The sequence below is a fragment of the Bubalus kerabau genome, chromosome 2, assembly GCF_029407905.1.
Source record: "Bubalus kerabau isolate K-KA32 ecotype Philippines breed swamp buffalo chromosome 2, PCC_UOA_SB_1v2, whole genome shotgun sequence".
NCBI classification, from domain to species: Eukaryota; Metazoa; Chordata; class Mammalia; order Artiodactyla; family Bovidae; genus Bubalus; species Bubalus kerabau.
This window is the reverse complement of record NC_073625.1, coordinates 71,270,879-71,297,201: the sequence shown is the minus strand read 5'-3', so window position 1 is coordinate 71,297,201 and position 26,323 is coordinate 71,270,879. Positions and strand designations below refer to the sequence as shown.

The 26,323-nt window shown below is 35.3% G+C and overlaps 1 protein-coding gene across 15 annotated transcripts in view; it reads right to left on the bottom strand.

Moving 5' to 3' along the window:
• Window positions 1–26,323, bottom strand: part of ROBO2 (roundabout guidance receptor 2) — a 666,758-nt gene that overhangs the window by 121,023 nt on the left and 519,412 nt on the right. The gene's annotated exons all lie outside the window — the stretch shown is intronic.

The following is a 26,323-nucleotide window of genomic DNA, read 5'->3' as shown; positions in this document are numbered from 1 at the left end:
CCAGTGTATAAACATCATTGGGTACAAAAAATGGATTTGTATCAGGCCCTTCTCAGTCTAAGAAAGGCCTGAGCAACCAGAGGATTTTATTCTGACTGTTTTTAAGCTAAGGAGTGATAAATGCAAAGAAAAAATTTTGGAATCTTTACCCCTTTAATGAATGTAGTTTATAGTTTGTGAAGGAGACAGATTAGTCAATAAAGTAGGTTGTTTAATTGGAAGACCAGTAAAATGGTGCAGGCAAAACCACTGAAACCAAGGTACCAGTAACTCCATTAGAAAATATAGGGGCGGGGTAAAAAAGCTAAGAAAGTTCAGGTTTAAATTTGGGGTAATTGTAAAGAGAAAGAAGAAAGTGAAAGACAGGACAGTATGTAACAGAGAGTTTTCACAAGGACATCATCTTCATAGCAAAACTCGCTCCTGATGAAGAGAAAACATCAGGTTTATTCCATGACTTTTCTAATCATTTGTTTCCAGTATAACTACTTGCTTAATACTAGAAAACTGAAGACCAAGAAAAAAACTACAATGAACTCTAATTTTTAGAACCCAGTGTATACGGCTACAATCCTAATATTGGAACTCTGAAGAATTTTAACAATAGCATCATTCAGTAAAGTCCTTTACCCAGAATTCCTCCCATTCTTTAAGATTACATAACTGCAGTCCAAGAGTGGAGTCAGTGTAGGGTAGCCTCAAACATCCACCCAATTACTCATCCTTACAATAAGACTAGCATAGAAACAGCAGCAGCAATTTCTTTTGCCCCCTGCCCTGCGGCCCCCCCCCCCCACACCCCGCCAAAAAATTTACCAAGACTTGTAGTGGCTTATTTTTCGGTGTTCTATTGCACTGCCTCCTAATTCAACACACTCAACACACACATTAGGGACTGAAGGAATAAATCTACTAAGTGGAATTTTCTTCTACAAATATAGATAACAGAAGGCTCAGCTTAACAGGATGGAGAACCCAGATTTATAGATCTATTTGAACAGAACGTGGTTTATGATGCCCTGTATTTTCAGGAGATTACTTGCTTCTTACAATCTTGTTATTTCTACACAATTCCACTGAATCAGCAGTATCATTGATTTTTGTTCTCTATGTTTTCTAATAAGAGTGATAGTTTAAATCAATGTTACAAAATTACTTTAGGAATGACTCTTAAAACACTGCAGTGTCCATGTCTCAATAAAGATGTGAAACCACCAGATACACCAAAAATATTAAGATTGGTCTCTATAATCTGTAATATCTAAAGAAAAATTATATACATTAAGAAAAATTAAAAGATCAATGTATATTTCTTTACTTCTTTTAGTAATTCACGAAAAAAGTTTACTTCCAAAATGGACATTAAATAAGTAAGAAGTACTGAGTAACTTAGCTTGTATCTCATCATAAATATAAAAGTAAGTATAGTAAAAATTAGTCTTTGATAAAAATCACATATTCAGCTTATTAGTTCATTTGCATTGCTTTGGACAAGAAATAATCTAAACTGAATCTCATAACTAGCTAGTAAAATAACAGTAAGAATTTAGAACTTCCAGATGTTCAAGCTGGATTTAGAAAGGCAGAGGAACCAGAGATCAAACTGTCGACATCTGTTGGATCATCGAAAAAGCAAGAGAGTTCCAGAAAATCATTTGCTTCTGCTTTATTGACTATGCCAAAGCCTTTGACTGTGTGGATCACAACAGACTATGCAAAATTCTTCAAGAAATGGAAATACCAGACCACCTGACTTGCCTCCTGTGAAATCTGTATGCAGATCAAGAAGAAACAGTCAGAACTGGACATGGAACAACAGACTGGTTCCAAACAGGGAAAGGAGTACGTCAAGGCTGTATATTGTCACCCTGCTTATTTAACTTATATGCAGAGTACATCATGCGAAATGCCAGGCTGGATGAAGCAGAAGCTGGAATCAAGAATGCCGGGAGAAATATCAATAACCTCAGACATGCAGATGATACCACCCTTATGAAAGAAAGCAAAGAAGAACTAAAGAGCCTCTTGATCAAAGTGAAAGAGGAAAGTGAAAAAGTTGACTTAAACTCAACATTCAAAAAACTAAGATCATGGCATTGAGTCCCATCACTTCATGGCAAATAGATGGGGAAACAATGGAAACAGGGACAGACTTTATTTTTTGGGCTCCAAAATCACTGCATATAGTGACTGCAGCCATGAAATTAAAAGATGCTTGCTCCTAGGAAGACAAGCTACGACCATCCTAGACAGCATATTACTTTGCCAACAAAGGTCTGTCTAGTTAAAGCTATATTTTTCCCAGTAGTCATGTATGGATGTGAGAGTTGGACTATTAAGAAAGCTGAGTGCCGAAGAACTGATGCTTTTGAACTGTGGTGCTGGAGAAGACTCTTGAGAGTCCCTTGGACTGCAAAGAGATCCAACCCAGTCCATCTTCAAGGAGATCAGTCCTGAGTGTTCATTGGAAGGACTGATGCTGATGCTGAAACTCCAATACTTTGGTCACATGATGTGAAGAACTGACTCATTAGAAAAGACTCTGATGCTGGGGACAATTGAAGGCAGGAGGGGAAGTGAATGACAGATGATAAGATGGTTGGATAGTATCACTGACTTGATGGACATGAGTTTCAGCAAGCTCTGGGAGCTGGTGATGGACAGGGAAACCTACCATGTTATAGTCCTTGAGGTCACAAAGAATTGGATACAACTGAGGGGCTAAACTGAACTGAGAGCCCCATATGCTCTATAAAGTCCTTCTTTATATAATTTTTAAAATGTAATACTTGAGAATACACATGATCAAAATCATCAGATACAAGATTAAATGAAAGCAGTGAAAATACATTTTATAATTTAAAGCATATTATACTTTGACTGTGTGGAACACAATAAACTGTAGAAAATTCTTCAAGAGATGGGAATACCAGACCACCTGACCTGCCTCTTGAGAAACCTTTATGCAGGTCAGGAGGCAACAGTTAGAACTGGACATGGAACAACAGACTGGGTCCAAATAGGAAAAGGAGTACGTCAAGGCTGTATACTGTCACCCTGCTTATTTAACTTATATGCAGAGTACATTATGAGAAACACTGGGCTGGATGAAGCACAAGCTGGAATCAAGATTGCTGGGAGAAATATCAATAACCTCAGATATGCAGATGACACCACCCTTATGGTAGAAAGTGAAGAGGAACTCAAAAGCCTCTTGATGAAAGTGAAAGAGGAGAGTGAAAAAGTTGGCTTAAAGCTCAACATTCAGAAAACAAAGATCATGGCATCTGGTCCCATCACTTCATGGCAAATAGATGGGGAAATAGTGGAAACAGTGTCAGACTTTATTTTTTTGGGCTCCAAAATCACTGCAGATGGTGACTGCAGCCATGAAATTAAAAGACGCTTACTCCTTGGAAGCAAAGTTATGACCAACCTAGACAGCATACTGAAAAGCAGAGACATTACTTTGCCAACAAAGGTCCATCTAGTCAAGGCTATAGTTTTTCCAGTGGTCATGTATGGATGTGAGAGTTGGACTATGAAGAAAGCTGAGCGCCGAAGAATTGATGCTTTTGAACTGTAGTGTTGAAGAAGACTCTTGAGAGTCCCTTGGACTGCAAGGAGATCTAACCAGTCCATTCTAAAGGAGATCAGTCCTGGGTATTCTTTGGAAGGAATGATGGTAAAGCTGAAACTCTAGTACTTTGGGAACCTCATGTGAAGAGTTGACTCATTGGAAAAGACTCTGATGCTGGGAGGGATTGGGGGCCGGAGGAAAAGTGTCGACAGAGGATGAGATGGCTAGATGGCATCACTGACTCGATGGACGTGAGTTTGAGTGAACGCTGGAAGTTGGTGATGGACAGGGAGGCCTGGTGTTCTGCAATTCATGGGGTTGTAAAGAGTTGGACGTGACTGAACGACTGAACTGAACTGAACTGATATTACTCTGTTTATCTATCATCCATCTATCTCAGTAAAATTACTATCTGTACTTTAATTATTTAACTACAGACTTCTTGCATTTGATTTTTCAAGCTTTCAAAAACCTTTGGGTGGATGAATGATTTTTCAAAATACTTTTGGAATCTAGATCCTACAGTTTTAACACAGCTGCTAAAATATTACCCCTAAAATAAGGATTGGCAAATAACCACATCTATCTATCCACGTTTTGGAAAATATATGATTCATCTATTTACTCCTTCAAAATTTATTATCTACAAACTATGAGATAGTCTGCTTGATATAGGAGATAGAAAACAAAATAAAAAACTGTTCATAGCCTATGGCAGAGACTTCCAATTAAATAAACAAATAAAAGCAAATACCACAGAGCATGATTTGAATAACAGAAGAATGCAGAGGCCATTGGGGAGAAAAAATTGGAAGAGAACACAGTAGACAAAGTAATGCTAAGGAAAGAGAAAGGATGTTGGGAGATGGCTACATCTGAATTGTGTTTTGAAGCACAAGTAAGAGTTCAGGAAATGGAGAGGATTCCAGTCACTTGGGACAAAGGGAGGCAGAAGTGATAAAGGTAGGGTGTGATGATTTATACTAAAGGAGCTTAAATTTTGCCCTAGGAAGTATGGAGATCTGTTCAAAGATGTTTATGTAAGAAAGATTTAGCAACAGTATTAGAAAGAATGTTCTTCCTAAAAGAGAAAAGGGAGACATGAAACTGAAAACTCTCAGGCAGTTGGAACAGAAAATCCACTTGATAATTGCTATATTTATAGTAGCAATTAAATATAATATTTTGTAAGAACTCTTAAAGGATAAGGAAATTCTACAATATTTCCCACTGTTGACATAAACTAAAAGACCAGGAAATCAAAAGTTTCTCGAGTTTTTACCCAGTGCTGCATTTTAAAAGACTACTAATGAAAATTGCTATCAGCATTGTTTTATTCATGCTATGAAATATCCTTTCATGTGATAATTGTTTATTTTGTCTTTTTACTCCTAATTATAAATACACTGTATTTCTAATGAATCAAATTGTTTCTTGTCACTCAAACTAAAACCACACTAATCTCTTTGAAACTAGATTCACATTTTCATTTTTAAAATTAAAAATTAAAATTGAAGATATAAAAGCATTTAACAAAGCAAAAGATTTAAAAAGTATTCAAGCCTCTGAAAATGTATATCCTTTCTTATTGTCATCAGAAGTCGAGCCACTGGAACAAATTACATCAATCACTTTTACTTCTGTAGACTCTTCCTCTGCTCAAGATCTATACTGTAATCTTTTGTGAAGGGATATCAGATGAAGGAATTTATTTTTGAGGGTTTTTTTTTTTTAGATTTTTTTTTTTTTGATGTGGTCCATTTAAAAAATCTTTACTGAATCTGTTTCAATATTGTTACTGTTTTATTTTTTTTTAATGCTTGGTTTTTTTGGCTACAAGCCAGGTGGGATTTCAGCTCTCCAACCAAAGATCGAACCCGTACCCGCTACATTGGAAGGTGAATCCTTATCCACTGGACTGTCAGGTAAGTCCCTTTTTGAGGTTTTAAAAATGAAAAACTGCATCAATAATTCTACTGATAACACATCACTGTTTCAGTATTTCTGCCAGGTAGCACTGAAAATGATTTGAAAAGACAATACTTGGCTGATGGCACCAACGGGAGGGAAGAGACAGAGAGGTGGCATTTTATCAAGCACAATAGCACAATGTGCGCTCTCCACAGAATGGATTTTCTATGACGGCTCTCATTAGATATTAAAAAAAAAAAAATTGGGTCCTCAAGCTGACAATTCAAAACACACCTTTAAACCCAAATATGAATTAAAGAGTTAGAGTTATAAATTCCAGAAGAATATGCTGGTTATAAAAATGGCAATTCTTTTATATATTTCTAAGACAGAAGACTATAAAATACATATGTAGATCTTTTCTACAACCCAAAGCATTAGACAAATCTCATATAACTATGATGTAACAACCTACTTGTTTAATCTGTTATAAGCGATTATACCTTGCTGCTTCAGCAGCAACAAGAAAGGGAATGAAGCAAACAGTGGGACAATTCAATGTTCGAGTACACATGCACAGGTTTAAAAGAATATCTCCATGCAAAAACTGCATTGAGGGATTTCCAGAAGAGTAGACCCAAATATAAAAAGGTCAATTAAGATGAGAGGTCTGGTACTGTTCACCCAAAACTGTGTTTTAGAGAATTTAAATACAATATACAGCAAATTAGATTTGATTTCTGCTAAATTATGCTTTGATACTACATTCAGCCCAAGCTGGCTTCAATCAAAGTCACGCTACAGCTCTGTTATGCTAATGCCTGCTGGTGTGAGTGAGTGGGTGATATGGAAATTAGACGGCAAACGTGAGCAGGAGGCCTGCGCTGAGTATGCAGTGGGCTTGGAGATGCGAGAGGGGGGACCCTAAAGGTTAATCATATCATGTTCAAAGCTGTTTTTACAGGAAAATATGACTTTCTATGGCAGACATGAACATGGAGACAGTCATGAAGCAGTTGCATGCATTAATATGTGACAAGGCAGTTACAGGCACACTCTTCAGCTCTGTCTTTAGGTATAATTTTGCGCCTGAGTGAATAAGCTTCTTATTTCATAACAATAAAGATTATGACCTTTTTATCTTACACTCAGGTATAATTTTTTTTGTTATTTAATATTTTTACTGGTGAAATTCCAGTATTTTCTAAAGCATATTTGAAATGTACATTCTTTCATCATTTGCTTATTTGAAAGACTTGCTGAGTTTGTTTAATACAATAACAATAATTAAAATCAATTGAGTGCTTATTAAGGGCCAGAAGGTGTGTCAAACCATCCATGGGCATCATCTCATTTAATATTCACAGAGCTCTATGCCTTAACTTCTACCATTATGATGTAAAGACCAGTAAACTGAATCTTATTAAAGGCTTTTAAAGATGAAACCAATAGATAGGAAGACAGATGATTTCTGATCCATTTGATAGTTGGACCTCTTAAATACGTGGTTCACTTCAAATCATATGACTGACAATTTATATCTATTACTAAACACAAGGGTAAAAATTATATGCTATGGTCTCCAATATGGTATAACATTGTTAAAATCATAACATGTTTTTCCTAAATAGTTGCTGTTACTGTTAAAGGACATAAAATCTATAATCTTGCTCTTTATGTACTACCTGTAAGTACAACCTTTCTGAAGTACACTTATTTCAAGCCATTCTTCATTCAAAACCTACAGTGCCTTTTCTATTGCTTGCCATTGCCATGCTTGTCAGAGAAGGCAATGGCACCCCACTCCAGTACCCTTTCCTGGAAAATCCCATGGACAGAGGAACCTGGTGGGCTGCAGTCCACGGGGTCGCAAAGAGTCAGACACGACTGAGCGACTTCACTTTCACTTTTCACTTTCATGCATTGGAGGAGGAAATGGCAACCCACTCCAGTGTTCTTGCCTGGAGAATCCCAGGGACAGGGGAGCCTGGTGGGCTTCTGTCTGTGGGGTCGCAGAGAGTCGGACACGACTGAAGCGACTTAGCAGCAGCAGCCATGCTTGTAAATCACTCTCCTCTGTGTATCATTTTGTCTTCCATCAGCTGTCCCAGGGTTTTATCATCCACATGCTCACCTGTGCTCAAAGCAGCTCCAACATTTCAGCAGATGAATCTACTTTCAACACTTCCATATGTATTTGCTTATTTTAGTGATTAATCCGTCTTGATATCTATTAGTCTTTGATCCATCCTGTCAACAACGATTAACCTGAACACACTCTAATCTTGTACTTTTCTTCTGTTCTTCCCACTTTAAGGTACTTTCCTTTGCTTGTATTATTTCTCTATCTCCCCTTCCTGGGCCCACTGCCTGAGTGCCTTCATTGTTCTGTTCCATTGTAAGCTCTTACTGGTAAGGTGTGCAGTCTACTATTTTGCAATGATATAGTATCTCTATTTGGCCTGGAAAATCTCCAAATAGTGAACTCTAAATGAATAATTTGCAATAGAAAATTAAGGGGAAAAGTTACTTTATTCTTACAGTAATCTGGGTGGGGAGACGTCAAAGATAATATGCCCTTCTGTACATCATTCCCAGTGCACCAAAAACTTACTGTAAAATGAGTAGCCACCACCCTGGAATGACAAAAGCAACATACAAAAAACACAGGTACTGTGTAACAACCAATTCTAAAGTTCTCACACAAAAAAATTAGTTAATAGGCTTAGCCCCACCAAGAAACAGCAAGAATTCACTTCATTAACATGAAATGTAAAACGAGTTGAATATTTACTCAGTAATCAGAATAGGTCGGCTTCTAATTGATAAATGACTGTTCCTTCAACTTATTTGATTCTATTTAATTTTTACTATTTAACACTTCACTTGATTTCCAAAGAACTTCTGTTAATAGTATTGGAAATGCATAATGTCATGAAACTATTTGATTTGAAACTTATTAACACATAATCCATTTCAGGGGAAGCAATGCATTTATAATGAAAAATATAATTTAGGGATATAGGATTTAAAATGATCATTTTTATAAACCCAATTTAATCACATTTTATTCATTTGTCACTGTTTTTAAGAAATATAAACTATTAAAGTGCTAAATTACGTACCTTTCCAATTAATCAGTTTCTTACTGAGTCCAGGGCAATAAACCCTCGAGATGAGTGATGTGGTTTCTCTCTCACCAGTGCCTTCCATCTAACTAATATTAAAAATTCTTGTTCCATATAAAACCCAATATCTATACCTTTTTCAACAATAATTTAATAATCTACCTCTCTATATGTGATGTATATTATATATATGCTTTTTTAATGTCAAACTGAAAAAGCAAAACTACTAAATGGTTTACTGTATCCATAAATATAGAAAGTAAAATGGTCAAAAAAATTGAATGACACAAATCACAATCTTTAGATACTTTGTCTGTTAGATTTCATATGCTACTCTCCATCTATGAGAGGTCTCACATGTACCAACTGCAGTCAGTCCTTGTATGTGAGTAAAAACCTGTGCCAATTATGCAGCTATACTCTATATTTTTTAACCACTGTTGTGGAATTTATTGATTATGGGAAGACTAATTTTTGTAGGTTCATATAATATTGAAAAATAAAGTAACTCATGGTCATTCAAACTCTGTTGACTAAAGCAGGCTGTGAAGATAGTCAAACATGTTCTCTAATGTAACTACAAAATAATGTAAGTGGCCTTCTAAATTGACCGTTTTAGTAACTGGGAAAGCAAGTTCAAAGAGCATCAAAGGTACTGAGTTTTGGTGGTAAGTGGGACATGCAAATGAAAAGCATGTGTATGTTTTGTGATTGTGATTAAAACCATGCTCTTTAATTTATAGTCACAGATAATATGCTTCTTCTTGAAAATGAGCACTGTAAATATAGAAAATGAAATAATTCTACAACTATCTAGAAAAAATAGAATGCCCTTGCAAAGGATAAGTTCACTTGTTTCAAAATACCTTGCACATTTAAATCTTATCGGCAAACATGTAAAAACAGAGTTAAAATAAACAGCTGTACCACACAGCTTCACTGGACCCTGATGCTGGGAAAGCTAGAAGTCAGGAGGAGAAGGGGATGACAGAGGACAAGATGGTTGGACGGCATCACCCACTCAATGGACATGAGTTTGAGCAAGTTCTGGAAGATGGTGAAGGACAGGGAAGCCTGTCTGGCATGCTGCAGTCCATGGGGTTGCAAAGAGTCAGACAGGACTGAGTGACTGAACAACAACTCCACAGACATTTTGTACTTAACCTTAATTTTTTTTTTTTTTTATGGGAAGCCCCAAAGTAATAAATTTGTACTAGAAATAAATTCAGGTGTTTGTTGGCACTTTAACTCATATAATAGCATTTAATTATTTTAAGCATTTACTGGTATTATTGAGTGTCAGGGTCTGAGGGTACTAAGATCTCTGTTCTCTGGAACTTCCTGCCTACCAGAGGAAACTTACATGAAAATAATCAAGCATGACACAACGTGAGGAACATAATAAGAGTTGTAATAGAGGATGTCCCACCATTACAAAAGTAACTTGACTTTGTCTCTGACAGTTGGGGAAAGCATTGACACAGAAAAAGAGAGAGTAAGAGATAGATTTGTTCTTTTGAGATAAAGCAGGTAAGAAAGGAAGAGGGTGAAGTTGTTCCTCACAGAGGTTAAAACACATGCCTTGTGTTAGAGACAGAAGTTTTCTGGATTGCACCAATGTACTATTGCCATCACCTGGCTTCACTGACCCCTTTAGAAAATCAGGTAAATGTCTGTTAAACTGAAGGATTTATGCTGGTGGAACCATGTATTTTTCTATGTAAATGGGCTTTACTGACTTTAGCAAGTCCAATTTAATCCTCTAATGGTATTAAATATTTCTATATTGCAGTAAATATAAAGTGTTTTGTTGGACATGTTTACAGGTCATTTTACACTTTAGTGTATGTGAAATTACTAAAATAGATTTGTACTTCAATTATAGGCAAGTACAGGAAATCATTACCTATAGGAAATCATCCTAAAATATAACATATGATTTTAATGAACTCATGAATTCTCTAAGTTATAAATGGAGAAAAATTTAAACAAATTCTCATTTTTGAAAATCACATTTTCCCATATTATTCTGTCCTTCACGAATAGTAGCTTTGCTTCTCTACTGTGCTTTCCTGACTACAATACTGAAAATACAATAAAACAGTAAAATTTTGTTTTCTTTAACAGACTGTTAATTTCCAAGGAAAATACCATTAATATTAAAACAAATGAATTATTAAATACAACAATATTTACATTATTCTTTAAAAAGATCTCATTTTCACCAGGGGAAGAAAAATAGTCAAAGGAGTGGTAAAAAAAAAAAAAAAATCCTCTCTAGATTCTAACTAGGAAAGCTAGAGTCCTCAATATTGCAAGTAGAAGAGGTTGTAAGTGTGGAGGTGAGGAGGGAAAACTATAGCTTAAAAAAGGCTCTTCGCGTAAATGGTGAGACAAGACATCCATTTTCACTCACTTAACCTGTCAACTTGCCAGAACTGTCATGTCAGCACTCCAGCTAAACCACGAGGGCTGATCACATCCCATTATCTCATTTTTTAGAAAAAGATTGCATGAAGATGCCAATCAGAAAAAAAAAAAATGGGGGGGGTGGTGGGGGAGAAGATGTGCAACTAAGGAACAAATGTACTGATGCTGAAGTGCTGCTTAGTTAACGGAATTTTAATATGCAACTGCAATGTTTCTTAATAACATTAATTACACGGTTAGTAAGGCACCATCCTAACTCATTAGTGCCTTCTTTTTTGTTGTATTTTATCTCCTACTAGCAGAATGGGGACTATATGATTGGCCTGTTACCATTAATGTTGCTTAATCTTTTTATAGCACTATTTAAAGCTGCTTGCATAAACATTTTCTAGGCAAGTATTACCTATGTGTGCATATGTGTGTATCAATTAACTTCACCAACACTTGGCATACCCCTACCATGTGTAAATGTTGTGCTAGACCTAGAGGCAGCAGAAAGATAAACACAACAGTGTACTTACTGACAAAGAGCTAATAGTTTTGTAGGGGAGATGAAAATAATATCCTTAATAAATCTAGGAAGTAATGTTTGCCATAAGAGATATTTAAAAAGGCATTCAGACATACTTTAATTCAAAATTTAATTTAATTTCATATGGTAGTTTATATATTTTTAATGAATCTAATTGTGTAGTATTCCCTAGAGTGACATTTCATACATTTAAAAAAGTAGTGTAGTAATTCAAATGTCATGCATATAATATTTAGGTGTAATGTACATCATGATATATATTTTACAACATATATATAAATATATAAGGTGGTATCTTTCTGTCAATGAAATATTGTAATTTATAGAAGTGAAGGCAATGGCACCCCACTCCAGTATTCCTGCCTGGAAAATCCCATGGACGGAGGGGCCTGGTAGGCTGCAGTCCATGGGGTCACTAGGAGTCGGACATGACTGAGCGACTTCACTCTCACTTTTCACTTTCATGCATTGGAGAAGGAAATGGCAACCCACTCCAGTGTTCTTGCCTGGAGAATCCCAGGGACGGAGAGCCTGGTGGGCTGCCGTCTATGGGGTTGCAGAGTCAGATACGACTGAAGCGACTTAGCAGCAGCAGCATAGAAGTGAAAATTTTTCTTAGAAGGTGTGATTTTTTTATTAATTTTATTTTATTTTTAAACCTGAAACACTGTATTAGTTTTGCCAAACATCAAAACGAATCAGCCACAGGTATACAAGGTGTGATTAACACATTAATGCTATTTCTTTCTGACAATAGCTAGTGAAGTTTTCTAGTACTAATCTCATAATACTGTTTCTACTCCTCCCTGGTGGTTCAGATGGTAAAGAGTCTGCCTGCAATACAGGAGACCTGGGTTTGATCCCTGGGTTGGGAAGATCCCTTGAAAGGAATGGCAACCCACTCCAGTAGTCTTGCCTGGAGAATTTCATAAACAGAGGAGCCTGGCGGGCTACAGTCCATGAGGTCACAAAGAGTCAAACATGACTTTTACATTACTGTGATATTTGATATTTATAGTACTTTATTTTTAATTACTAAGTAAACATGCTGTTTATTTTATTTTTATTTGAAAAGACTCCCAAATTAATGAGTTTTTTATTATTTAGTTTAAAATTATAAATTTTTAATATTTAGGTTAATATCATTCAGAAAACTAAGGTCATGGCATCTGGTCCCATCACTTCATGGCAAATAGATGGGGAAACAGTGGAAACAGTGCCAGACTTTATTTTTGGGGCTCCAAAATCACTGCAGATAGTGACTGCAGCCATAAAATTAAAAGGCACTTACTCCTTGGAAGGAAAGTTATAACCAACCTAGATAGCATATTCAAAAGCAGAGACATTACTTTGCCAACAAATGTCCGCCTAGTCAAGGCTATGGTTTTTCCAGTGGTCATGTATGGATGTAAGAGTTGGACTGTGAAGATAGCTGAGTGCTGAAAAATTGATGCTTTTGAACTGTGCTGTTGGAGAAGACTCTTGAGAGTCCCTTGGCCTGCAGGGAGATCCAACCAGTCCATTCTAAAGGAGATCAGTCCTGGGTGTTCTTTGGAAGGAATGATGCTAAAGCTGAAACTTCAATACTTTGGCCACCTAATGCGAAGAGTTGACTCATTGGAAAAGACTCTGATGCTGGGAGGGATTGGGGGCAGGAGGAGAAGGGGACGATAGAGGATGAGATGGCTGGGTGGCATCACCGACTCGATGGATGTGAGTTTGAGTGAACTCCGGGAGTTGGTGATAGACAGGGAGGCCTGGCGTGCTGCAATTCATGGGGTTGCAAAGAGTCAGACACGACTGAGTGACTAATTGAACTGAACTGAATGAAATAAAGGCTTTTTGCTCCACCTTCCTTTATTAAATGCAACAAAAGAAATGAATAATACGGAAAAACTACCATAACTCCAAACCACAAATTATGAAGTCCTCTTGCCAATCATGGTTGAATCTGGAGGAAAATGAGGACAGAAAATGAACAATAACTAGACTCAATCCACAATCCTTTATCAATACCAATTTCACAAGAAGTATCTGTCAACACTGCAAGAGCCCATTCCATCATCCCTTGATAGGGAAAAGGAGATTGGGAGTTAAGAAGGAGACTTAAGAAATATGAGAGATGACTTCAAAGTTAACCAACTAAAATTCACAAGTCAGGAGAGAAGGCACTGTAGGAAAAAAAGGCCCAGTCGATTATGGATAGGGAAAGTTTAAGGTGGCCCCCATTACCTTCACTTCCTGAAGTTACATCCATGATTGTTATGTGACAAAAGGGATTTTGTAGATGTAATTAAGGTCACTAATCAGTCGACCTTAAGATTGGTCTTAGGGACCTTAAGGTTAATTTAGGGGTGTAACCCAATCACAAAAGACCTTTCAATCAGGGGATTTTCTACAGCTGATAGCAGACCAAGAAGTGAGAGGTAAGCATAGCCCTTGAAGGATTCAAGGGGTCACTGATGACTTTGAAGGCTGTGGTAACCACGTACAAAGGTTAGCAAGCAAACTGCGAGCAGCTTCTGGCTGGCAGCACACAAGAAAATGGTGATATCGATGCTACAGCTACAAAGAACTTAATACTGCCAACAACCTCCATGAATTCTGAAGTGGATTCTTCTGGAGAGTCTCCAGAGAAGTGCTCAGCCTGATCAACATCTTGACCTGGCCTATGAGGTGCTAAGAAGAGGACTGAGTTGAGCCTGATTGGACTTCTGAGCTACAAAACTGTGGCCTAAAAAATGGGTGCTGTTTAAAGACAGAAATATAGATTAATGGAACAAAATAGAAAGCCCAGAGATAAATCTATGCACCTATGGATACCTTCTCTTTGACAAAGGAGGCAAGAATATACAATGGAGAAAAGACAATCTCTTTAACAAGTTGTGCTGGGAAAACTGGTCAACCACTTGTAAAGGAATGAAACTAGAACACTTTATAACACCATACACAAAAATAAAATCAAAATGGATTAAAGGTCTAAACTTAAGACCAGAAACTATAAAACTCCTAGAGGAAAACATAGGCAAAACACTCTCTGACATAAATCACAGCAAGTGCCTCTATGACCCACCTCCCAGAGTAATGGAAATAAAAGCAAAAATAAACAAATGGGACCTAATTAAACTTAAAAGCTTTTGCACAATGAAGGAAAGTATAAGCAAGGTGAAAAGACAGTCTTCAGAATGGGAAAAAATAATAGCAAAAGAAACTGACAAAGAATTAATCTCCAAAATATAAAAGCAGCTCATACAGCTCAATACCAGAAAAATAAATGGCCCAGTCAAAAAATGGGCCAAAGAACTTAACAGACATTTTCCAAAGAAGACATACAGATGCCTAACAAACACATGAAAAGATGCTCAACATCACTTATTATCAGAGAAATGCAAATCAAAACCACTATGAGATACCACCATCTCACACTGGTCAGAATGGCTGCCATCAAAAAGTCTACAAACAGTGCTGGAGAGGGTGTGGAGAAAAGGGAACCCTCTTACACTGTTGGTGGGAATGCAAACTAGTACAGCCACTATGGAGAACAGTGTGGAGATTCCTTAAAAAACTGGAAATAGAACTGTCATACGACCCAGCAATCCCACTGCTGGGCATACACACTGAGGAAACCAGAAGGGAAAGAGACACATGTACCCCAATGTTCATCACAGCACTGTTGACAATAGCCGGGACATGGAAGCAACCGAGATGTCCATCAGCAGATGAATGGATAAGAAAGCTGTGGTACATATACACAATGGAGTATTACTCAGCTATAAAAAAGAATACATTTGAGTCAGTTCTAAATAAGGTGGATGAAACTGGAGCCTATTATACAGAGTGAAGTGAGTCAGAAAGAAAAACACCAATACAGTATACTAACACATATATATGGGATTGAGAAAGATGGTAATAACTACCCTAAATGACAGACAGCAAAAGAGACAGATGTAAAGAACAGACTTTTGGACTCTGTGGGAGAAGGCAAGGTTGGGATGATTTGAGAGAATAGCATTGAAACATGTATATTAGCATATGTTAAATAGATGACCAATCCAAATATGATGCGTGAAGCAGGGCCCTCAAAGCTGGTGCACTGGGGCAACCTAGAGGGATGGGATGAGGAGGGAAGTGGAAGGGGGTTCAGGACAAGGGGACACATGTACACCCATGGCTGATTCATGTCAATGTATGGCAAAAACCACCACAATATTGTAAGGTAACTAGCCTCAAATTAAAATCAATAAATTTTTTAAAAAGGGTGCTGTTTAAGTCCCTCAATCTGTGGGCACTTGTTACATAGCTGTGGAAAAACTAGTATGCCTAAAAAGCAATTCATTACAAAGCAGGAAGTATGAAGGAAGATGAAGAGGGTTTTATATAGAATATAGGGAGCTGGTAACCTAAAGTGGTCTGTTCTGTATTACTAAAATCATTAGCATACCAAGAGGAAAGTAACATGTTTTTGAGAAAATATTCAAGATAAGAGTCTAAGTAGAGGTTACTGAATGACCCTGATACTTTTCACTTTCTCTTCTCCAAACATGCAAACTCTAGTTTTTAGCCATTAACTAGATGGTTAATCAAATAGGGACTAAAAGAGGATTTATGCAAAACTAAATAAAACAATAAGCTTATATTAACTAATTACTTCTTTAAGGCATGACAGAAAATAACATAATCATTAGTCAAAGGGAGATAAAATATCTATATCTTCCAAATATAACATAAGGGAACAGAGAAATACTTTAGAATAAATAGCTGTTTATAGTCTAAATAGAATTATATACAACAGGGTCACTCTTAAAAAAAAGACACAAACAAAAATCTCAAAAAAAGAGGTTATGGGGCTAAAAGACAAGTGAAGAATGCTTTGTTCAAGCTTACCAAGGAAATTAACAAAAGTTAAAGACATATAATTGAGAAATAGGAAAATGATAACTGCAACTGAAAAAGGAAGGTGATATATAGGCATTAAGAAATCAAACAATATGAAAAATGATGATGTCAAAATTATTATAGATAAGTTAACAAATATGGAATTGAGACAAAGGAAAGCCAATATAACTGATGTATTTGAGGAAAAGAACTGAGAAAGGAAAAATACCCAGAGATAAAACAGAAGAAATCATATTTAAATAGAGTAAATTAAAACATGAATCTGTAGATTTAAGGGGTTGTGCTGTTCTAGGAATATTAGACACAGGTGATCAGGCTCAAGGTATAACCCAGCAAAGTTACTGAAAGAAGGGAATATATTGATATTCATATTAGTATTCATAAAAGGGTATCCCACTGAGGATAAAAATATTTTGTGAACCTTGAATTTCACTACAGAATTATTCAATATGAAGACAATTGAAAGTCTGAGAAAAAAAATGACTCAATAAATTTATACCTACCCTTCAAATTAGAGACATTGAACAGACATTGTCAAACACAAAAGATGCTTCCAAAAGAATCAAGTCAGTGGTTAACACCAACCAAGCATGAGAAGTAACCAGGACTTGATTTTTCACTTTAAAAATTAGCATTAGCTAAAGATATTTTAAATGTTTCACATCATGGGAACACTGTTAGAATATACACAATTGAATGCATTTTTAACCTACTATTTAATCAAAACATATGGAGCCATGAAAAATGTGATACTTAATAAAAATTAAATGGGAGTCTGCATAAAGTAGCTAATTAGTGCCAGGTGCAGGAAACATTAAGGGCTCCTAGGAGAGAGATGATCACTTCAGGTCTTGGGGTAACAGCTTGTCCAAAGAAGAAAGGCTGCAGAGAATACAAGTATAGAAAGAAAGAAAGAAAGTGAAGTCTTTCAGTCATGTCTGACTCTTTGCGACCCCATGGACTGTAGCCTACCAGGCTCATCCCTCCATGGGATTCTCCAGGCAAGAGTACTGGAGTGGATTGCCATTTCCTTCTCCAGGGGATTTTCCGACCCAGGGATCAAACCCAGGTCTCCCGCATTCCAGGCAGACACTTTAACCTCTGAGCCACCAGAGGTTTCCTCCTAAGAGATGCTTAGGAGGTCTTTTGCAGAAAAGCTGACCTTGACATGAGAGGATTCATATATAGTATCTATCTAGTTACTGATTTAAAAAAAAACAAAACTGTAATATTTCCATTATTAAGTTAAATTATATCCAGCACATAGTTTTCCAAATTTCAAGGTGGGGTGGAGGGTGGAGGTGTTGAAAAACCAGTTGCATTATTTTTAAAGTAGTATCTGCTTTATAGCATAATATTTTCTAAATGAATTTTTCCAGGCACTCACTTTTTATTGGACCTTTTAGTGGCCTCAATAAAATGCTTCAGAGCATGTTATAGGAAAGAAAAAACTCCACTTCAACTTGAAACAGAACTTTCTAAAATGAGGTTATGTTAATTTTTGTGTTTAAACAAAGATTGAAAAAATATGTCTCGATAGATTTCTGTTTAAACAGTGACTGCATCTTTAAAATAATAATAATAAAAGATGGGAATTTTGCCAGAAACGTTGACATGCCTCTATACTTACACACTCCTGTGTGGCCAATTATATTCTATAGAAATAAACATACTTTTGAGTTAGTAAACTAGGAAATAATTGGAAGTTTCTATAATGTTGTGTATTGTCAATTTGTTTTTGATGTGAAATGAGTTTCACCTGATATACCCAGCTTTCCGTTTCCATACTGGAGGCAATCAGTATGTAGCAGATGGTACATAAGACACAAAACGAAGCAGGCCTCACCATCACATGCAAGGCAGCTGGTAGATTTGACAGTTCTTTTCCAAATTACTCATCATGTTTTGAGTTGCTGCTAGGAAAAAAATGTGTTGCCCATCTCCAAAATAGATGTTCTTTTTTATTTTTAAGCTTGGGAAAGACTTCCAATAGAAAATAAGACAGATGGGCATAGGAAGCAAGATATTTATCCCTATTTAGAACCTTTTCTTCTGTTAGTTCCCTCATCATAAGAGTTTTCCAAACAAACAAATGAATATTTCAACATTCAGACTTAACTATGCCCTAGGATGTACTTTTGCTTTTCATATAAAAAATGCCGTTGGGACAGGGAAAAGTCAACATCACAGAATGGGCTGGTGGATTTTTAATGACTAAAGTGTCATTTGTCAAGATTCTGTGGGAAAGATAACTAAGGAAGCTAGATTCCAGGACTCTTGGAGGTGTCGATGACAATGCGCATGAGTCCAGGACTCTTGGAGGTGTCGATGGCAATGCGCATGAGAAGTGAAATCCGAGAGCACTTTCTTCGGTTGGCACTTATGTGATTGTTTGCTTTGAGTAAGATTTTTCACATTGAAGATCCTCAAACTCAAGAGTGTTTCTCATCCTCTCAAAAGTACAGCAAAGAAGGTGTTTATTCCCACTGTAAATTGCATAGAGTTTCCAATGCAGCTTATAAGAGTTATCCAGTGTGGAACTTTACAATGATTTCTAAAAGGGCTTTCCCCACAGACTACCAAGCTTCATCTGGTATGGAATGTAATGATTGATTTCTGAATCTATAAGTATTCCAGAATCTGCATATATTTCTAATTTTCTTTTAAAAGCTTTAGATAGGAACTACCCACTGAATTTTCTCTAAATCTTATACATTTGGTACATATTTTTTCACATAGTTTATACTAGCATCGAAGATGGATTTTCCTCTGCTTTCTGTGGTTTCTACTTTGTAGAACACTGTTTATGCTACTGCTAAGAGTTTCCAAGTTAAAAGACATTTAGTCTATTAACAAATATTAATAATGTAGTTTTCTAGCATCTGAATGTTTAATTCAAGATTTTACTTCATTTGTATCTTCTAACCTTACAATAAAAGTTGCCATATCTATAATTCCTGAATTAAAATTGATGTAAAAAATTGATGCAAAGAAAAAGCAAATAATTTCCTCATTATCAGTCTTCTTTGGTGATCCAATAAAAGCATATCAAACATTCAGTTTCCCAAATGAATAGTAGTTGTCAAGTTTAAAGTATAGTTCTTCATATCTCTGAACACTGTCATGTCATTCAAGAAAGATTTATGAAATGACAGACTTTCCCAGAATAAAGTACAATGTGTCAAGAAGCTATTCTTTAGTTCCTGTCCAATGGGAATTTAAGAAATCATTTTGATTCGTTTTGATGTTTGGCAAAACTAATACAGTGTTTCAGGTTTAAAAAAAAAAAAAAGAAATCATTTTGAAAAAGAATAAAAACAGAAATAAATTTTGAATTGCTTTGTAGGTTACAAATACATCTAATACCCTGCATACATCATATTTTCTAATCAATGTATTTTTATTCAAGAGTTTTTATATACTGAAAATTATTAACATATTGTTCTATGTTTTGGGAACTTGCAAAATAATATAGATCAAGTGGTCATGGTTTATTGGCATAAAATTTTTATATACAAAGATCTATAATTTAATGTGATTTTTCCTGTTAATTTGCAAGGTTATTATTTTATTCTTTCCCACTTCTTAATTTTTGATGTCATACCATAAATATGTAAACTTATCAATATGAATTCTTACAAATGCAAAAAATATAATATATTCCTTAACCTTCTAAAAGCATCAGTTGTAAAAAGTATGATCAATTAAATGGTGTTTTAAGGAAAAAATGTCTACGGTTTATGTTGAAATTAATGATAAGCCATAAGTATATTCCAGAAATACTGAAATGCGAAATAATATGTCTCAGAAAATAGAAATGTGTTAACCAATGTTGACATACAAAACTTTCTACATATATGGTCAATCTTGAATTCAATTTATTCCTACATTAGTTCTGATAAGTAAGGACTTTTCTCTCAATTTTATACAGGAAGTGACTGGGGATTAGGAATGTTGAATAACTGACAAATGAAGTACTGCTTGGAAATAGCAGAACAGAAATTCAGATTAGGACGCCAAAGTTCTCTTTACTGTATTTGCTATCTATATAAGAAGATATTACATAACAATAATGTCTGTGAATGTTTCAACCAATGGGGGAAAAAGGTTATGAATCTGGATGACTACATACCAAATGTTAATAATGTCAAGCCAGTATATTAACGAAGCTTTTGAAGTTGGGTGACCAAGTTATATAGCTCTGTCAAATTGAAAAACTTATTAAAGCACCTCTTGGTACATTAAAGAAGCAATCCATTTAAGCATATATCTATCTATTTACTTTTAACACAATTACCAAGATTTCTTTTATTCAAACACATTTCTTGATAGGTTAAGCTAAACTTTAAGAGAAATGCAGAAAGTTTATTAAAAAATATTTTATCTGTTTAAAAATAATTACCACTTAAATTAATGCAAGCACAAGCTGTTAATTTCAGTTTTGCAAAGCCAAATGAAGAATGATATAGTCAAACAATTTTTCATGCCAAAGAACACAGATCATCAGTCCCTTTTCTTCTAGGTGTAAGCATCGACTTACAATAACTTGAAGCATTCTACTAACGTTTGTTTAAGTGGCATGCAGATAAAAGTGTGCAGCAGTAAAAAATAACCCTTACAAAGCGGAGACTCCAAGCAGCTTAAAATATATGTGCATAAAATAATAAAACTTCTTAATCTAGTTCATAATCTTTCATCTTAACAAATATCAAACATAATGATTTGACTCACGCAAGAAAACTGAAGTATAATTTTCTCAAGAAAAGTTAGCAGTATATAATATTCACCATTAACATTTTCTTTTACATGAAAATTTTACCTATTAATTGCAGAGTAGTAAAAAGTAACTACATGGCTTAGTAAAGTGATGAAAAAGTCAGAAGCAACTTTTACAGCAGACAGTCCTTCAGGTAATATTTTAACAGGGGTGAACACATGTATTTCAATCTGTCATATCCTAATATGTATGAGCTATGAAGCATTATACAAAGCCATGCGAAATGGATAGAAGGATGGCTACTTACCCACAGGGCGAGCTGTAGACATTACAATGGTGTGGTGAAAACATAAAAAAGAAATTAAAAAAAAAAGAAAGAAAAGAAAATTATCAGAATGCATGATGTGTAATGTTACATTTAAGTATGGACAGTAGGGTGATTTCTAGTGTCATTATTCAAGTATGAACAGGATGTCCTAGCTTGATAAAACCTGAACATTATAAATACAAGTCTAAGACAACAATTACTTTGTGTGCCGAGATTAACTCTAAGCAATTTGACAGATATTATACATGAGGTCTTATCATCATCATCACTTACTACAGTTATTATGTCAAAGATCTTTTTAAACAGCCTGTGTTATCCCAAAGTTAAGAACCTGATGAATATAACTATTCAAGTCACAGACTAGCAAATGTCATGTCAATAAAAGAAGGCCTCACTGTCTGATTTAAATAGCAATTGGATTTTAAGCATGGTTAGTCAGAACCATTACAGGGACTACAGAAAAAGCCCCTGACGCTGCTTTTCAGCCAGTAATAAGTTAAGATCACATCACTTTTCATCCGTGGACAGGGTGGATGAAAATATAACAAATAGGTTGGAACATCCTTAGAGATTTCAACTGAGGAGCTCTGCAACCACTGTTAAGCTCTTTTCTTTTTTTGGCAGAGGGCAGGAAACAATGACTGACAAATTGATTCTTGTTCACACAGAGAATGGCTTTCAAACTGCTGCTTCAACAAATTATTATTTTTTATTATTCCATAACTTTCAATCACTAAAATCAGTTGAAATAGGCTACCCCTTTTATAAATGCACAGAAATTGAAAGAGACACACATGGGCTTAATAATACTTTCTGTAAAAAGAATATTGCCAAGTCAATTTAGATAGTAAACCACTTTGTATAAAAGCAATAGACAAATATAAAACATATGGCCCCATTATTCAAAGGAAGAAGAAATCAATTTAGTAGCATTTGAACTTTTATGAAAACTTACATTTCAAAATATAAATTTATTCAACAAACAAGTGCTTCACTCATATCCCAGTGGACAAAGCTCTAGTGCAAACACAATGTAACCCTCAAACTTATGAGTAGTTTTGTCTTGATTTCTTCTTCGGCATGGTGAGACAGATACAGCCATTGAAACCATATCTACAGACATGCATTCACTCACTCGACAAATACATCACAATTCTAGCTCTGTGGAATCTTTGAAACTGTTCTGGAACTTTGTCTCTATAAGATTCATGGTCTTAGGATATTATTCACAATTAAAGGGGGGAAGACCATTCAAAGAAGAATAAAGCAATTATAGCAACCGAATGAAAATTCAGCTTGGTAAAAGTTCAGCTTGGTGAAACTCTTAGCGTGTCCTAGAGTCTATAGAGGATTTACTACAGCAAGAGGAAGAAAGTAAGCTGAACTATACACAATAATTTCTTTCTTTTTTTGGAGGGTCACACAACAGTAACAACTAAGAACACAACAGACTAACATAATAAATTTGTGCCAAAAGACTGTTCTATACATCAGTGACTCTTTTGCTGTCTCGTATACAGGATTCATGTTGATATATGGCAAAACCAATACAATATTGTAAAGTTAAAAAAGAAAAAAAAAAGAAAAAAAATTTGTGCCTTATTCTAATGAATAAGAGTTCTAAGTTTTGCAAATGTGTAGTAGAAAATGAACTTAGTTTCTAATTTTTGAATTTTTTTTTTCAGGTGCCACTTTTGAATCTGAAACATAATGTTTCCTTTAGAAACAAAAAGCCATTTTGAGTCTAAAGAGAGAAAAGAAAAAAGAAATGGTAAGAAATCATGTTTTAAAGAAAGAAAATACATTTCTGTTTCATTTAGTCTCAGGTAATTCCAAGAAAATTAGAACTTTATTGCTCTAGAAATAGTTTTTGAAATTGTTCAAGTTTTCCTAATAAGCCTTGTTTAGGCGAAGCCAATTTAAGCAATTAAAAAAATGGGAAAAACGTGTTTACAAATATGCAGGTTGTGTTCACTTATTTTGGAGCCACGTTAAAATGTTCTATCAGACCATGAATTACTTGGTAAGAACATAAATATCAGGAGGCTTACTGTTGTCTAGAAATATTTTTCCAATTTTATGTTTGTCCAGTCAGCAAAGAGAACTACTTGCTATTATGTTTAATTTTATAGTCTATTTTCACCATATTTCTGAAGTGGAAAACAACTGAGTAAGTCTGTTTAAAATTTTGATTGTAAAACTTTCTTTCTTTCTTTCCTTTTCTTTTCCAAAATTGGATAAAGTAAATATCATGATAAAATTTCAGCAGAAACATCACAATAAAACTTATTGTCTTTGTCACAAAGCAACATTTCATCCTGGGGTGGGAGGGGGGGACAGCAGTGGATGTTTTCAAAATCAGCAAATTATACTAAACTGTGTCCTTGCGTTAAATGGATGAAAATGGATGTGGCCCTCTTTAGTCAGTTGACCCTGTTCTGATAAAACAATCCAGAGAAGGGTTGAACATTTCATTTACGTGCATGGAAAAATGAGTGTAAAATACTAAGCTGCAGATAATGTTTTTTTTTTTTTTTCCTGTTAACCTCTTAGCATGAGAAATCCCAACCGCTTTTCCTAATGTTTTTAAACAATTTTTACTCCACAGTCTATTACATTATGGGGATTTTTATTCTTTAACCCTGTTTTTGACACATTAGTCAGATGAAAATAAATACCAAATAGATTAAACTCTCTCATGCATCCTTAGGACACACATCAGGGGAGAGATCATTAAGGTTTGCTGCTTTTAAAAAAAGTCCTATTGAGAACAAACAACTCTTTCTATTTGTTTTGTACATTAGCTTCAAACATCCATTGAGGAGGAGCATGCTTTGCTAAATGAAATAGTAAACCTGAAACTTTCAACAAATTATGAAAATAATTAGCTGGGGAAGTATCTTAAAGCAAACAAACCACTTCAAATCTCATTCATCCAAGCATTCAAGTGTAAAAGGAACCCTCTTGCTTCTATAATCAAACAACTCCTCACATTTCTCACCATTTGTTTGGTCAGCAAATATTTTTTGACTAGAACATTTCTTGGTGAGTTGTTTATTTTTTCCACTTACTTCAGAAAAAGTAAACAAACAAACTTCAGGGGAAATATGGTCAGGTGAATTGCTTTTGCAAAGGGCTGACTATATAAAAGCAAACAAATATATATACATATATATATAATCTACCAGAAAATGTAGATTAACCATAGTGAAGAGGCTTACAAAGGCTTTCAGATTTTGCTCATATATTATCAGCATATATATATATTCAATTGGTGTATGATCATAGCTTTTTAAAGAAATGAAAATATTTTTAAGCAACTGGCTTGCCAATTTTGTTTAAATTTATTCTGCATCTAAGTCCAACCTAGAATGTCTGGAAGGAGGAAAATGAATTAAGTGGAAGAGGAACAGAGTGATTAAGAAGTTTGGAAATCACCAATATTTTTCTAGGTATCCAGAATCATCTAAACATTCAGAATGTCTCCTAATAATTACCTGGAGGAAGATAAGTTTTTTTTTTTTTTTTAAATGATATGATGCCCAAATAATGTGTGTTAGTTGCTCAGTCATGCCTGACTCTCTGCGACCCCTGGCTCCTCTGTCCATGGAATTTTCCAGGCAAGAATACTGGAGTGGGTTACCATTTCCTCCTCCAGGGGATCTTCCCGACCCAAGGATTGAACCTGGGTCTCCTGCATTGCCGGCAGATTCTTTACCATCTGAGCCGCAAGGGAAGCCCAAATTATACATCATGCAAAAATCATTTTTCTTACCAGATAGAAGACCAGTCTGAGAATCCCTCACATACTTCTTGCCAATCCAAATTCTTCCAAGCCTTTCACCTAAACTTGTGTAAACTGCAAGTAAAACTGCACAAGGCTGAGGTCTGACTAGACAAAGTGAAATACAACTGAGACATGGATGTAAACTTGCAGTCAAACTTCTTTATCGAGAGTGATGGGAGGAGGAGGCATCAGCTGAGAGATGAAAGGCTCAAAGACTGAGCAATGGATGTACTTGCCGATCTCTGTTAAGTCCCGTGAGTGTACACAATGCCATGGGTAATAATCTATTTGGCAAAGGTAAGTGTGCACACATACTATTTGGTACCTTGGGCTATACAATTTACTCCTGTGGATCAACAAGCACCACTAGGAAGACACTTAATTCATTCTAGCTCACTGAAGGGTTAAGTAATGCTTTCTTTCCCTTATAAGCAATGGCAGGGAGTCTATAAATGGAAATTATTCCATGACTGAGAAAGTGCATGACACCCAGAAAGTGAAAGCTAATACAGGAGCAGCACTGACTATTTCAATTATTTAAGGCCAACGGACTTCACAAATCACTCTCTAAATCAGATTTCCTCAACGTGGGAGTTCCTTTGTATCCATTTTTCACCTTTGGAAGCAGTGCTAGTTTTTTTTTTTTTTTTTTTTTTTTTTTCAGATTGCTTTTTGAATGTTGAAATGAAAAAGAATTTCAAGAAAATTGTGTCCTAGTATAAAGTGACAATCTAGTAAACAGAAAACTGAGTATCTTTGAAACTAGTGACATTTAAAAGCTGTAATTAGATCAAAACAATGGAAACAAAAAAGATTAGTGTACATCTTTTTATTTTTCAGATTTAATTTTAAACTGTTAGCTGTTATTTATTAAATAAAAATTAATCACTTCAAATGCACATCCTTTCAAATCCAAATTTGAAAGTAATTTTATTTCAATTAAAAATGGAGAGGACACAAAATCCAGGCATTTTATGTACTAATAAAACAGGGCAAGCTATTATTTTGATTATG